This window comes from Mus caroli, chromosome 16, assembly GCF_900094665.2.
Source record: "Mus caroli chromosome 16, CAROLI_EIJ_v1.1, whole genome shotgun sequence".
NCBI classification, from domain to species: Eukaryota; Metazoa; Chordata; class Mammalia; order Rodentia; family Muridae; genus Mus; species Mus caroli.
The window spans coordinates 51,465,979-51,479,968 of NC_034585.1; the positions used below are offsets into that span (position 1 = coordinate 51,465,979).

At 39.8% G+C, this 13,990-nt stretch overlaps 1 non-coding gene across 1 annotated transcript; it reads left to right on the plus strand.

The window, feature by feature from the left end:
• Positions 1 to 13,340: 13,340 nt before the first annotated feature.
• Positions 13,341 to 13,447, plus strand: LOC115029683. Its single transcript, XR_003835232.1, has one exon. It is a non-coding gene; the product is annotated as a U6 spliceosomal RNA (small nuclear RNA).
• The last annotated feature ends 543 nt before the right edge of the window (positions 13,448 to 13,990 follow it).

Below are 13,990 nucleotides of genomic sequence, written 5' to 3' on the forward strand. Positions count from 1 at the left end.
ATGCATTTTTAGAATGAGAAGAAGTGAGGCCGAACCACTGTGGCAGCTAAAATAAGAAACCAATTTAACTCCATTGTAAAGAGAGCCACACAAATCATCTTCCGAATAACTCCAAATGTTTTGCTGCAATACGTAAAACATATGTTTGTTGTTTTATCCGAACACATTTTTTATATACATCAGAGTATTTCTCTCCTACTTTCAGAGATTATATTGGTCCCTTATTCTGGAGGTTTCAGACCTGTTTCTATATCCACAGTCTCACATTATGTGCATTCTGTTATGAAAATCATAAGGCTCCAGAACAGACTTCACTATAACTATCTAGAAAAGGGGAAAATAATTCTCAAGTGAGAGTTAGTATAGAATACATTCATTTTCAGTCTAGAAGGGACTCTTCTTTAACATATTATAAGATTAACTTGCATATCATCATTTTACTTTCTTTGAGTGCACCTGTCAATATAGCAACATGACTAATGGAGAAGCCAAGAGTTATCTGTTGCAGCAATTTCTCACCCCAAGACGTCCGTATACAAAACACACAAGTCACTTAGTTTTATAAGGTATGTGCCTAGATTGGACAGATCTATCCCTACTTTATTCTCCAGCTAGGAGACCCCTTGATGCTTGCAGCTTCTCTAGGACATGTGGTTCTGCTCCATCTTCCTTCCACCTCCTTTTCCTCAGGTCTCCTAGACTTCCAGTCCCTTCCACTGCCCAATCATCAGCTCTAGCCTTTATTTGAGCAGTCAGACTGGTGAGAAGTTTCAGTGATCTACTGAGTATGTGATCTACTCCCATGGAGGGGGAAGGGGGAAGGCTAGCCCCTCTTGAGGTAGCGGAATTAACATTAAAATACAAAAAACACAAAGGCAAACAACAGCAGCCACCCACCCGCCATTTTTGTCATATCTACAAGATGTTTATTATATTTCATTTTCACCTTGAGGTGAAGTTTTCAGGTCTTGAGTACAGTTCATGGTGATCACTTTTGTACAGACAAGTTCTGGTAATGCCTACGGAACCAGATGATGAGTGTCTGGGAAATCAGTGGTCCAGATAAAAAGATTTTCATTTTCCTATACTCAGAACTATTCATGGATTAATATACATAGACTATAAAACCCTGGAAGCTCTCTAAAACATTACTTCAAAATAAAAGAAACAATATGCCAATTCAATTTTTTTTAATTTTGGATTCTATCTTTAATTCATACAGAATATTTCTTTACATTATTTTTCTGTTCAATATTGGCAAAGAAAATAAAGCTTTCAGAGTGAAAATTTAAATGCCAAATACTGATAGCAATTTATTCCCTTAGTAATATGGAATGAGCAGTTAGACAGTTAGATGATCAGTATTTTTAGTACATGTTCAATCTGAGAAAAATCATTACACTGTTACCAAAAACATTTGGATTTCTGTAATGTCTTTGTAATTAACAGATATCAATAGTGCCAACAATTATTCAATTCCTGCTCATGTGACCTGGTATGAGGAGGAAATAAGTCACATCTGGCATATACCTTTGAGAGGACAGATGCCGAAGAGAAGGGGTCCAGGTGGGAAAACCCTAAGCTGCTTGATCCCTACTGCCAGTTCTAAATTGCAGTGTTTGGCATCCATCTTTGTCTGGTATAACCCAGACAACATACATATTTCTATGACTTTTTTTTTTTTTTTTTGCCTAGAGAGTGTTTATATAAAGCCCATCCAGGCAGGCGGTTCCTGGTCTAGGAGCCCCTAAGCTCTGCATGTACTCTAAAGTCAGTTTATCCCTAGGCTAAGGATGTTGCATCTGCAGACACTCCGCCTGCCATTGTGCTTACCACACTGGGCAGATGAAGGACTTGTTCTATCTGTGTCCACATTGGAACAGCCCCTTTGTGTTCAAGAGAAATCAAATCTAAGTTTTCTATCGGGACAGACAGTTCAGGATTCATGTTTATGAGAACCGGTAGGAAGTGAGGGTGGTAAATGCACCTTACAGTAAAGGAAACAGAAAACACTGGTATGTCATTTTAGATGCAACATATGTACGCCCACATCGATTGCTTCATGCATACTGGAGAGGCTTCTCAAGAACCTGTTCTATGAGCCGGGCGTGGTGATGCACGCCTTTAATCTCAGCACTTGGGAGGCAGAGGCAGGCGGATTTCTGAGTTCGAAGCCAACCTGGTCTACAGAGTGAGTTCCAGGACAGCCAGGGCTACACAGAGAAACCCTGTCTCTAAAAACAAAAACAAAAACAAAACAAACAAACAAACAAACAAAAACAAAAAACAAAAAACAAAAAACAAAAACAAAAACCTGTTCTATGCCTAACAGTGTACCAGGGGAGGAAGAGGATGTGTCATATGAGAAAAAGCTGAAAATACTTTAGATTAAAGCAATTGTCAACAGAATCATTTGTAAACTAAAGAATGCTATGAATCTTAATACTTGAAATTTTGAAATTTTCAAGACCAGCTCATAAAACTCTTGTGGCTTTATTAGTTCGTAGATACTAACGGACAGCTAGCAGAATTAAAAATCAACCTATTTAATTCTAAGAGCAATCACCAGTCATATATGTGATACACACACAAGGTTGACAATTCCTATAGCGCATGATATAATATGCTTTCATATCAAGAATATGTTCTTGAAAACCGAAATTCCTAATAGTGAGTTGCTAATAGGGAATTTACTCTTTATGTAGCTGTATGAATTCTGAAAGAAACAAACACACTCTCTCTCTCTCTCTCTCTCTCTCTCTCTCNCNCACACACACACACACACACACACACACACACACACACACACCTTGCTAGTGAGAAGCGAACAAAAGGCTTCCTCACTGCGGCTATATTTGCATTGTGCTGATGAACATAACAAGCAAACAGGACTGTGCTTCTCTTGTTGTTTGCTGAGAGGGAAGAAAAGCACATCCCTAAATGTCACATCTAAGACACCAAAATGTTATGTTGTCAGTCTTGAAAACGAAAATGGACTCCATCTTCGAATACAAACTCATACTAGGCTTCAGAACCTCAGAGCCCATTAGACACCACAGACACCATCAGGAGACATATTTTTGTATTTGCATCCATTTTTTTATTTTGTTTCATCCTAGAAAGAAATCCTTTGTGCCTGAGCGTTGTGGACTTTATTACATGAAGTTCTCTGAAAACACAAGTCAGGGTCTTTTTATACTCCTCACAACTTCAAAATAGCATCAGATCCAGTCTCTAATAAGTTATCTTCAGATTTCAAGCCAGAACAAAGCAGACACAGTGGGGGAATGGCTGGCTGATTGCACCTGTGAAATGATCACCCTGCTCTCCAATTTAGCTCTCAGTCCCTTCTCCTCGGGCTTTACCAATCATTTGGTCCTTAATGGGTCTCTTCTGCTGTTTATCACTCTCTATCTCTATCAATTTTCATTGCTCTCTACAGCTTCTTTATCACTTTTTGTTGTCAAGAACATAACTACTTTTGGATCAGATGTTTGCCATAAATCCCTGAAATAGACACCCAGCCCATAAAGAATAGAAATGAATAGGCTAGTTTTAAATGTCACCAGCAGATAGTTCATCTCAGTAGGCGTGATTGTTAATACTCTCACATCTCTAGTTCAAAATTGAAATTTTTCCAGTGCCTCAGGCATAATTATTTTCCTTCAAATGACTTGGAAGCCAGCATCACAGCATCCACCTACACATCATATTTGACCAAAACAGTGACATAAAACAGAGGCACAAAAATCTATTTATGTATGCTCCTTGGTGTTGGCAGCCTTGATTTCTTAGGAAATATTATCTTATTCAGATGGAATAAGATTTGATAGCACTGGCAATTACTGACTTACTGACTTCTGCGTTATATTAATGTCCACATGTGGAAAAATGAGGTTTGTGATTGCAAATGCTGAAAAGACTGACAATGACACCGAGACTTTATATACCATATTTCAGCTGACAGCACAATTTAAGGTTGAGTTACATGCCCTTAAAATGAAAGCTTCCAATAGAAATGCTGACAAGCCCTTTACTTATATGGAAGTATTTGCCTCTAGAATAATAGCAATATATTATATTTAAATGGTTCCTTTTATAAAGCACTCTAAAAACTGTCAACCTGTATCCTTCTTCCTATACACATACCTCTTATGAAAGTCAATAGCAAAGCTATATATCTATTATTTATTTAGCTACTTATTACATATTTATTATATTTATGAGATTCGCCCATCGTTTATTAGCCTCTGGGCACCTTTGGAAAGTTTAAAAAAAAAAAAAGAAAGAGAAGGAAAAGAAAAAAGGAAGAAGATAGACTGTGTCATTATGATTTGCAAGTTATTTTAAGCATCAGGAAAAATAGACATATTGCTTCCAGTCATATTTTCTTAGAAGTTCAACACTATACATTTCTGTAAAACAACGAACAAACAAGCAAGTAAGCAAAACCACTTAAGCCAATGTAATTGAGAACTACATAGGTTAGGAAAAAGACTGAAACAATAATACCAAATCATGCTAGTTTTCTTCCTAGACTTGTGCTTGTAGTTTGAAGCTCTGCTATATAGCTGAAGTTGGTATCTGTGAAATACTATAGAGAAGTTTGCATGTATAAACTATTAAATTTTCCTAACCAATCCTGTAATGTTTTACTATTGTGTACCTAGGGCTGTGCACATGTGTAAAACACTAATTCTCTAGTAGGACTGGTAGCCAGAAAAATCCCTGCAGGCCTTGGAATTTTATGATGTACTCTATCATCTAAGGTTATTGTTTTTCCAAATAAAGGACTCTGACAGTAATATGCTCATCTGAATAGACTTTAAATCTGAGTTTCTCCTTTGGTATCTCCTTGGCTTTCTCACTGTGACTGATATATACAGACATACACAGTCTCTCACACACACAGTTGGGGATAAACCCAAAGAGTAAACATCTTAGTGTCTTTACAGAGAAGGAACCTCCTTCAGATCATCTCAATTGAAATTACTTTGAGCTACTGAAATAAAACAATGCCCTTCAAATACAAATCTCCCTCTATCTTTCCAGGCAAAGTTGATTTGCCATGAGGTGCTTTATACCGTCTTTATTTTTCATTGCTATCTATGAACTCTGTGAGGAAAGCTTGACAATATTTCTAATTGTCAAGTGGTCAAACCAATCATTATATGCCACACTAGGTGTGGTGAAAAACTTTATTGGCTAAGTTGAGCTCTTAGTCATCAGAAAATCTAGATGTAATTGTAGTGAGCAAGGTCAATAAACACAAAGCAGGGGTCCACTGACCTTTGGAAGGTCATTATCAACCCCATAGTTCAGTTCGTTCAACTTCAAGTCAATGTAGGCTTAACAAATGCATTCATAGCTTAACATTACCTGGAGCATTAGCAAAAAAATTAGTATACACTAGATTTGCACATGGTCCATGGCATAAGAGCAGGCAGGTGGCTAGTTATATAAAATAAAGAAGAAATTGCCTTAAGCAAAATATTCATTTTTCATATGATTTTCCCCAGTGTGTGTGTGTCTCTAACTAGGCACAAATGTCAGCCTACTCATGTTTTGTCATTGAAACTGAGTGTATTTGCATGAGTTAGTCCAATGACAACTGGTCATAGATCAACATGAAACTGAAGGAGACCACAGGGTACAAGTCTAACATTATTTTGTCTCTCTCGAATGCAATTTTTGTCTTTTTAATGTTTTTCTTTTTAGTCATTTCCTTCTGCTGTTATCTAAAATTCTAGAAATGATAGGTGTGATCAGTTATTACCTTTATAACATAAAACTGAAACTTCTTCCAAGCAAGAGTGAGCTTTACAGGAGAAACCACTCTATAAAGAGATCATCCTCTAAACAAGGGCGTTTAGCCATGGTCGTGTGATCATATCCTGGAATAGGCATAACCATCCCATGGGAACTATTGATTATAGAATCTGAGACATAACAACTCAGAAGTTTCCTTTGTCCCAGACTTGAGATAAGGATGAATCCAACCACTAACCTGCCCAGGGTTACCTTATCTGTCAACTAGAAAATTTCCAACTCTCTCCTTTTCGTTCCTTTTATATAAAATCACAATGTTTCTGTCAGCGTCTTGAAGACACACTTAAAGTCATTTATCCTTCCTAATGAGGCCACACTGAATACATTTTTCTCTACCCCTCAATACTGCTTAACACCTTGATTGGCATCCTGAGGTAGGAGGGCTTCACATGTTGGGACTGCTAAAAAACTGGGCTCTTTGACCTAAGACTCTGGCAACACTACTACAAGAGTCATACACTCATGAGCTGCCTGTTCTGCTTACATACGTGTTCAGCTACTCACTTGGATGCAAATGGCAGCTCTCCCATATTGCACAAACAGGGCTGGACTCACGTGGGCAAATTAATTTCTCTGTACATGTGTGCTGCTTCAAAGGTCACAAAGCACAGGAATCTGACCTCCTTTGCTCTTTGTAAGAAGTTTCCAGAAGGCTGAGCAGGAACAGCCTAAAAGGCACAGCACAGGTTTTGTGGCCCGAAACTCACATAAGCTGGACAAACCTGTCAGATTCAAAGGAAACTTCATTTCCTCAAATTCCAAATGCAGACTGGACAAGTGGTTTTCATTGGTTGGTGTCTAGTAGCATACCAAAGCACATGTTGGCTTCCAAGTTCCTTCAGAATTCAAGGACCTATTTCCCATTTCAAAGCTCATGTTGGCCTCCTAGCCTTTCTTACCTAATCTAAAGTCACTCGAGCTCATGGGCATCCCAATCCCCTTAGCTACCCATTCTCCTTATAACCCTGCTATTTTCAATATGTGCTGGCTGCCTCTGCCTCTCTGCCTCTCTGCCTCTCTGCCTCTCTGCCTCTCTGCCTCTCTGCCTCTCTGCCTCTCTGCCTCTCTGCCTCTCTGCCTCTGGTCTCTGTGTCTGTGTCTGTGTCTGTGTCTGTGTCTGTGTCTGTCTGTGTCTGTGTCTGTGTCTGTGTCTCTGACTCTGTCTCTGTCTCTGTCTCTCTGTCTCTGTCTCTGTCTCACTGTGTGTGTGTGTGTGTGTGTGTGTGTGTTCTTTTACTCTGCTCCTGTTTCTCCAATGGCCAGGTCCAGTCTGCTGGCTATGTTCAATCTAATTCTTTCTCTTTCTGCTCTGGCCTGTTCCTGATATCTCTAGCTTTACTCTCTCCCATATCTATAATAAAAACCTTTCCCTTAACCACACCATGGAGTGGTCGTGTAGTCAGTTTATGCAACACCTTGACCTTCAAGAGAAGCTTCATGTAAGGTAACTCAAGTGTAGAGTGAGGAAGCAAGTAATGGATCCCTTGTCCATTTGCCTACAGACCTCTGCAAGTTGTGCTTTTCACATTTTCCTCTATACAAGCTCACCTATCCATCCCTGGTCTCTCATTTTACTCTGCATGGGGACACCTGCTGGCTTAGTGGTCTCATTCAGTGGCATAGATTGTTCCATTTCTCTAGCTGCAGGAGCTGGAGCCTGCACCCTTAGCATCTTTGAGAGCCATGTAAAACCCAAACCATAACATGTAGTTGATATTTATGCCTGAAAGTCTATGGCTTTCAGAACAAGTCTTAGATATGATCTCAGCCTAATTCCTTATCCCCTCCCAGACTTCAAATTGGCTTAAGGCTAACTCAAAATTTATCCCTCTCCTGGTGTTTCTTCTCCCATAGCATACCCCTTCTTCCTTCAGTCCTTGTTACAGAGCCTGACATAAGAGGTCTGTAAGCCTGCTGAAGTGTGGCTGTGATAGGGAGAGATTTACATGTCTTCTTTCTTCCTTTCCTAAAGCATTCTTTCACTGTCTCAGTGTCAGTCATTCAGGGAACTCTTAGACAAGGGATTTTTTAAAGTTAACAGCACCAGATTACAAGATGCTGTATCAAAAAAAAAAAAAAAAAAACCTAAAGTTTTATTAATACTTCCTGTGATTGCAGATGTTCATTTAAAAATAGAAACACATTAATAATTGGAGGCCTTATTTAAGTCATTTGCATTTTATTTGTGAAGAAAAATAAATAAAGCCAAAAAGCAAAGGAAGGAGCAAAAACATCAAAGCCAGTAAAGGAGGATAGCCAGGTCTCTGTGGGATTTCTCTCCTTTAGGGGCCTTCCTTTAGCACAACAGGTGGCCAACAGGAATTTTGATCCTATTATCTTACAAGTGCAGGAAGCTTTGCACCTGAGCCCCCTAGGGTGCTCTCCACAGGCCTTCTGCTATTCCTCTGTTATTTTGCAAGCATTGCAGCCAAGAATGCTATTATTCTGGTTTACACAGTAGTTCTCTGCTGTGAATTCCAAACTCCAGACGTTTTTTTTTTTCAAATTGGCAAGTGTGGGGGAGGAATAGCCCTCACATCTTCTTGCTTTGGGGCAAGTTTTGCCTCTTGCAGGACTTTAAAGCTATTGTGTCTCTATAGAGGGGATGCTCAACCTGTGGATCACAATCCTTTAAAGTTGCATATCGGATATCCTGCATATCATATATTTACATTACAATCCATAACAGTAACAAAATTACAGTTATGAAATGGCTGGGGGTAGTGAAAAGGTCAGCTTAGGAACTTTGGGGAGGTTATGAAACACTTGCCCCTCTGGAAGAGAGAAGCATTTCTCAGACCTGTGGGTGGGGACACATTCTGCAGGACTGACCGCTGTTCACCTTCAGACAAGGGAAGTCCTTGTCACCTCATTCCCTAAAGACCAATCAGTTTAAAGGATGCACTGTTCTGCCAATCATATTGTGCCTAGTTGCTGATGCTCTATTCTGCCCCTAGAAACCATACAAAAACTCGCCTGCCTGGGTACTGGGGATTGCCACCTCTCCTTCGGGTCTGGGACAACCCCAGTGCCCTAGAACAATAAATTCTTCTTGCTTTTTGTATCAATCCTGGCTCCATGTGGTTCACTCAGGAGGTGTCCGATAAGCTAAGCCTACCCGGAGCTAAGGCATTAGGAAGGTTGAGAACCACTGCTCTAGTTTCACATATAGGGTTACTGATTGCTGGTTCCCTCCTTCCAGGGATAGAAACATAAGCCTATTTCTTTCTGTTTCCTCTTCTCTAATGTGGGGAATGCTAACTATTCCAAGGGATGTATATTTCTACTGCCTGCTCTGCTGTGACTGAGTAACAAACTGATACTAAATCATAAATACTTGGTAATTGTCCAAGTTAGGCAATTTTGAGCATAAGCCTTGCTTGGGTAGCACCAACTTCAAATCAGATGACAGCAGAGACATCTCATATGTGGATTTTGTCACATTTCTCGTGCCAAAGTATCACTGAGATCTGATGTCACCCATCAGCCCCACTTGAAGCACACTCTTCCTCTTACCCTCCTGCCGTTCAGTTGATTAGAGTGGCACACATTTACTCGCTTGTTGTCCCTGAAAGGCTCTAAGATCAAGGCAAGGAGGGAGTGTAGAAGTCTTACAGGATCAATCTGTTGCCATTGCCTAACAGAGGGCTTGATACAGGTGGCATTCAATTAATTTCTGTTGTGCAAATAAATAACAGAGTTCTTGCTAACATAATTGTCTCTGTCATGTACCTTTGTAGCAGAGCTACTGAGTTTACAAGAAAAATTAGTTTTCCTCAGTGTACAACTAGCTAGAGGTTGAAAGAGTAGCTCTAACTAGGCTTTTATGGAGCTGAAACACTACCTGGTGAGTGAAAAATCTCCTTTCCTCACAGGCAAATGCAATTGCAAAGCTAACAGAGTTTGAGGAAGATTTTATTAATCATGACATCAGGTTAGAACAAGCCTTTGTGGGAATCTAGGCAACTAAATTATAGGCATAGCTAAAATGGCAAGGCAACTGCAAGTACTAAAACCCACTGACACAAAAACCAAAGCTCTCATCTTAAAAGCAGTTTATCTGGAGTGACCATGCTCCAGGAACACACATGGAGGTTACCCCAAATTCTGTGTTCCAGCATGGAAGCCACTTCATGACGTCTTTATAGTTTTTCAGAGCAAAGAAAGACATAATTAAAAGCAAGTTTAAAATGTAATGGTGGGTACATCAGAGCCTAAGAGATATGGGCAGCTTATCTATAGGCCTAAAATGCTATCTGCAGACATTCTTAGCTTTTGGATTGGCAGAAACTAGTTAATAACTTCTATGAGGTTTTTATTTATTATTACAAGTTGTTAGTTCAGATACAGTGTCAGGCAAGGAGTGGTTGTTCTGGAAGGCTAAAACTAGCCCATAAAACTATAAGTAATTAGCCTCTGAACCTGGAAAATTCCAGTCTCTCCACAGTACTACCCTTCTAATCTCTTCCGATACAGACTCCTTCCAGTAGTTTATTTTTTTTGTCCATAGCCGGACAGACTGAGCTTCTTTTCAGGAATTTTTGTTCTTGGGACCTTAAATCTTCGAGTTAGTCTTCACCATCTGAAGGAATGGCTTTTTAAAGGAATAGCCACCACTTTCAAGTTATCCTCTTTCCCCTTTGAGAATAAATGCTGAATTCATGCTTGTCTTTCCTGACCTCACCACTCCCATAGCTCTTAGCTGCTTTATACAATGGTGCATGTAAAAGGGCTAAAGGGCAGAAACCCAACCAGGAGGAGACAGAAATAGAGCTACATGCCATCATACAGCAAGGTCAAAAGACAAAGGGCTGTTCTTCTAAGCGTCAGTCTCCCCAGGGAAGATCATTTTCAGCTGATACTTCACCATCCCAAAGGAGCAACACCTAACAGACCTGATCACCTGAGCACATTGAGAATAAAGCATTGATCAATAGAGAGGATGGGGACAAAGAGAAATTCCCAGGAGCTGTAAAGACAAGGTAAGTCTAAGGCACCTGTTCCCCTCCCCTGGAGAGGCTCCCAAAACAGCACCATGGACATCATCACTGATCTCCGTAGAGCTGCAGATCCTTGGGCTCACTCCAAGTCTTCCAAATCCGAAATTCTGGGGGTGGTACTCAGCTATCTTTAGTTCAACAAACCACTGAGGCGATTCTGATGCACAGGGAAGCTTCAGAACATTTCATCCGAAGTCATAAGTAGGAAGGGAAGCCATTTATTAAAACCATATAGGAGACACTAATCAATGCAGCTCTACGATTAGGAAAATGCTACTAAAATCAGCAGTTAGTGGAACTGCAGATGCGTTAATGAACCTGATATAAGAAAGCATCATGGGCACAGGAAAAAGTGATTCTTTCCCCCTCCACTGTAAGGGTCAGGAGCTGACATGACACATGCAGCAAAAGCTAGAAAAAGGGAAAGCAGAGAAAGACTACCAATTTGCTTACTGTAGTTAGCATAGCTATGATCAACAAGCACAGAGAGAGAGAGAGAGAGAGAGAGAGAGAGAGAGAGAGAGAGAGAGAGAGAGAGAGAGAGAGAGAGAGAGAGAGAGAGAGAGAGAGAGAGAGAGAGAGAGAGAGAGAGAGAGAGAGAGAGAGAGAGCAGAAAGTCCAAGAAATTTCTTTCAGAGTCCAATTGCTTAAATTAGGTCACAAATGTCTCATATTACTGCATTTTAAACTGTTATGTAAAAATGATTTGGTATGAGAGTAGTCAAACTGCTATAAGGAAAATCTAATGTCTGTGAATCAACTCAAATTTTTAGAAACATTTCATTGTCAAGGATGAGGTCATGGAAGTCACTGGACAGAACAGGAGAAAAGGATGATTTGACAGCTCAGACCTCGTACATGCTTTCATCCTGGCAGAGCAATGAAACTGAGATCCTATCTATCCCACACCAGAATGAAAATCAATGATGAGTGGATTGATGCTTTACAAGATGAAAATGAAAACTTTAATAATTGTCAGATTGATTTCTGAATTTGGAGTTGGGGGAAGGAAATAACCTTTAAGATTTTCCCAACTGCTTTCCTTGACAGATTAACTATAAAAAGCAGAGAAAAGTATATTAATATGTATATCTCAATATAATTATCGAAAAACTCAGAGAATAGTTAAATTCAAAAGTGGGCTTTAAATTCATACTTGAATACTATGGCACTATTGCAAGGACAAAACCTTTTCCTGCCCATCCTGAATTGAAAGATAAACTAAAAATTGAAAAGCACACCAGTTGAGTTATGTAACAAATGATCCTTCAAAAGTGAAGATCAAAAGAAGAGAGAAATCTGTATATCTGGATGCTTACATTTGATGAACCATGAACATTCATGGAAAAATATCATTGAAGAAAATAAAACAAGGGGAAATAACTGGGACACAACGAGGACTTTCAGGTTCATTTTGATGGTTGTGTATCCTTGGCTATCTGCCCATTGGGAGGAATTTCTCTAATAAGCATACTAATGCGTGTTTCTGGGCAAAAGGGGAGGAGAAAGTGATAGTGCAGTCCTGCTTCTCCTGTTTCTTCAAATGCTGAGGTGAAAGTGAAAGTATAACAAAGTAAAAACAAAATTCTTGGCCTTTAGGCCCAGGCTTGGGAATGTGACCTCTGTGACTCAATGCTCCAAGGTATGCTAATCATAAAACAGATAGCAACATTCCTCCACCCACCCACTTTCTGGGTTCAAAGAGTGTTCATTCAAAGAAAGTCACCCTGACCATTGAAAGTCACCCTGACCATTGCCGGAACCGGCTATGCAAATGTACTATTGTTAGGGGCTCTTAGAAACTGTCTTGAGAGATAACCTGCACAATTACCAGGTATTCCTTGCAACTCTTGTGACTTTGCACTTCCTTGTGACTCTTAACTGGTATCTTTGGTATTTCCCAACAACGCCCTCCCCACTTCCTTGAGTTGTGATTTCTCCCTTTAAATACCCCCTTATCCAGCTACTCCGGGCGCCACGGTCCTCTACCCCTGTGTGGTGTATGACCGTGGGACCAAGAGCGCTCTTGAATAAAAATCCTCTTGCAGTTTGCAGCAAGACCATTTCTTGTGGGTGATTTGGGGTGTCGCTTCTCCTGAACAGAATGCAGTACAGTTACTTGTGATTTAGTGGTTCATTAGAAGAGTAGGTGGGCCATGTGATAGTTGATGATAAAGTTGGCTTGAATGTGAAGCCAACTTCAAAGCTCCTTTCCTGTGATGCAGCAGGATTCCCAGATGACAAAACTCAAGGAGAAAGTTCACGACAACTTGGGAATATCTTTTAATGCTTCTATCTTTGAAAGGAAAGGTGAGTCAGAGAAAGCCTTGACTTGTACTTGTTAAGTACCTCATACACAAAATAATATGTGTACCAAAGTATTATATTTTGGAATTCTTTATATTGTTTTCCTTCAAATATAACGAAATTTTATGAAACAAAATATCGGTAATGAGAAAAATTGAAAACAATATGGATTTGAATTAATAATGTGTTTATAGGAAGTATCCTATGCTCGCTTCAGCAGCACATATACTAAAATTGGAACAATACAGAGAAGATTAGCATGGCCCCTGCACAAGTATAACACGTAAATTCATGAAGTGTTCCATATTTTTCCAAGTCCATAAAGGCAGACTTATCAGACTTTCAACCAAAAGTTATCAAAAAGGACAAGAAAGGACACTTCATACTCATCAAAGGAAATATCTACCAAGAAGAATTCTTTTTTTTTTCAATTTTTTAAAATTAATTTATTTCATGTATGTGGGTATACTGTAGCTGTCTTCAGACACACCAGCATCAGATCTCATTCCAGATGGTAGTGAGCCACCATGTGGTAGCAGGAATTGAACGCAGGACCTCTGGAAGAGCAGTTAATGCTCTTAACCTCTGAGCCATCTCTCCAGTCCCCTCTTACAATTTTTTATTAAATATTTCTTCATTTACATTTCAAATGCTATCCTGAAAGTTCCCTAGACCCTCCCCCCGCCCTGCTCCCCTACCCACCCACTCCCACTTCTTGGCCCTGGCCTTCCCCTGTACTGGGGCATATAAAGTTTGCAAGACCAAGGGGCCTCTCTTCCGAATGATGGCCAACTAGGCCATCTTCTGATACATATGCAGCTAGAGACATGAGCTCTGCGGTTACTGGTTAGTTC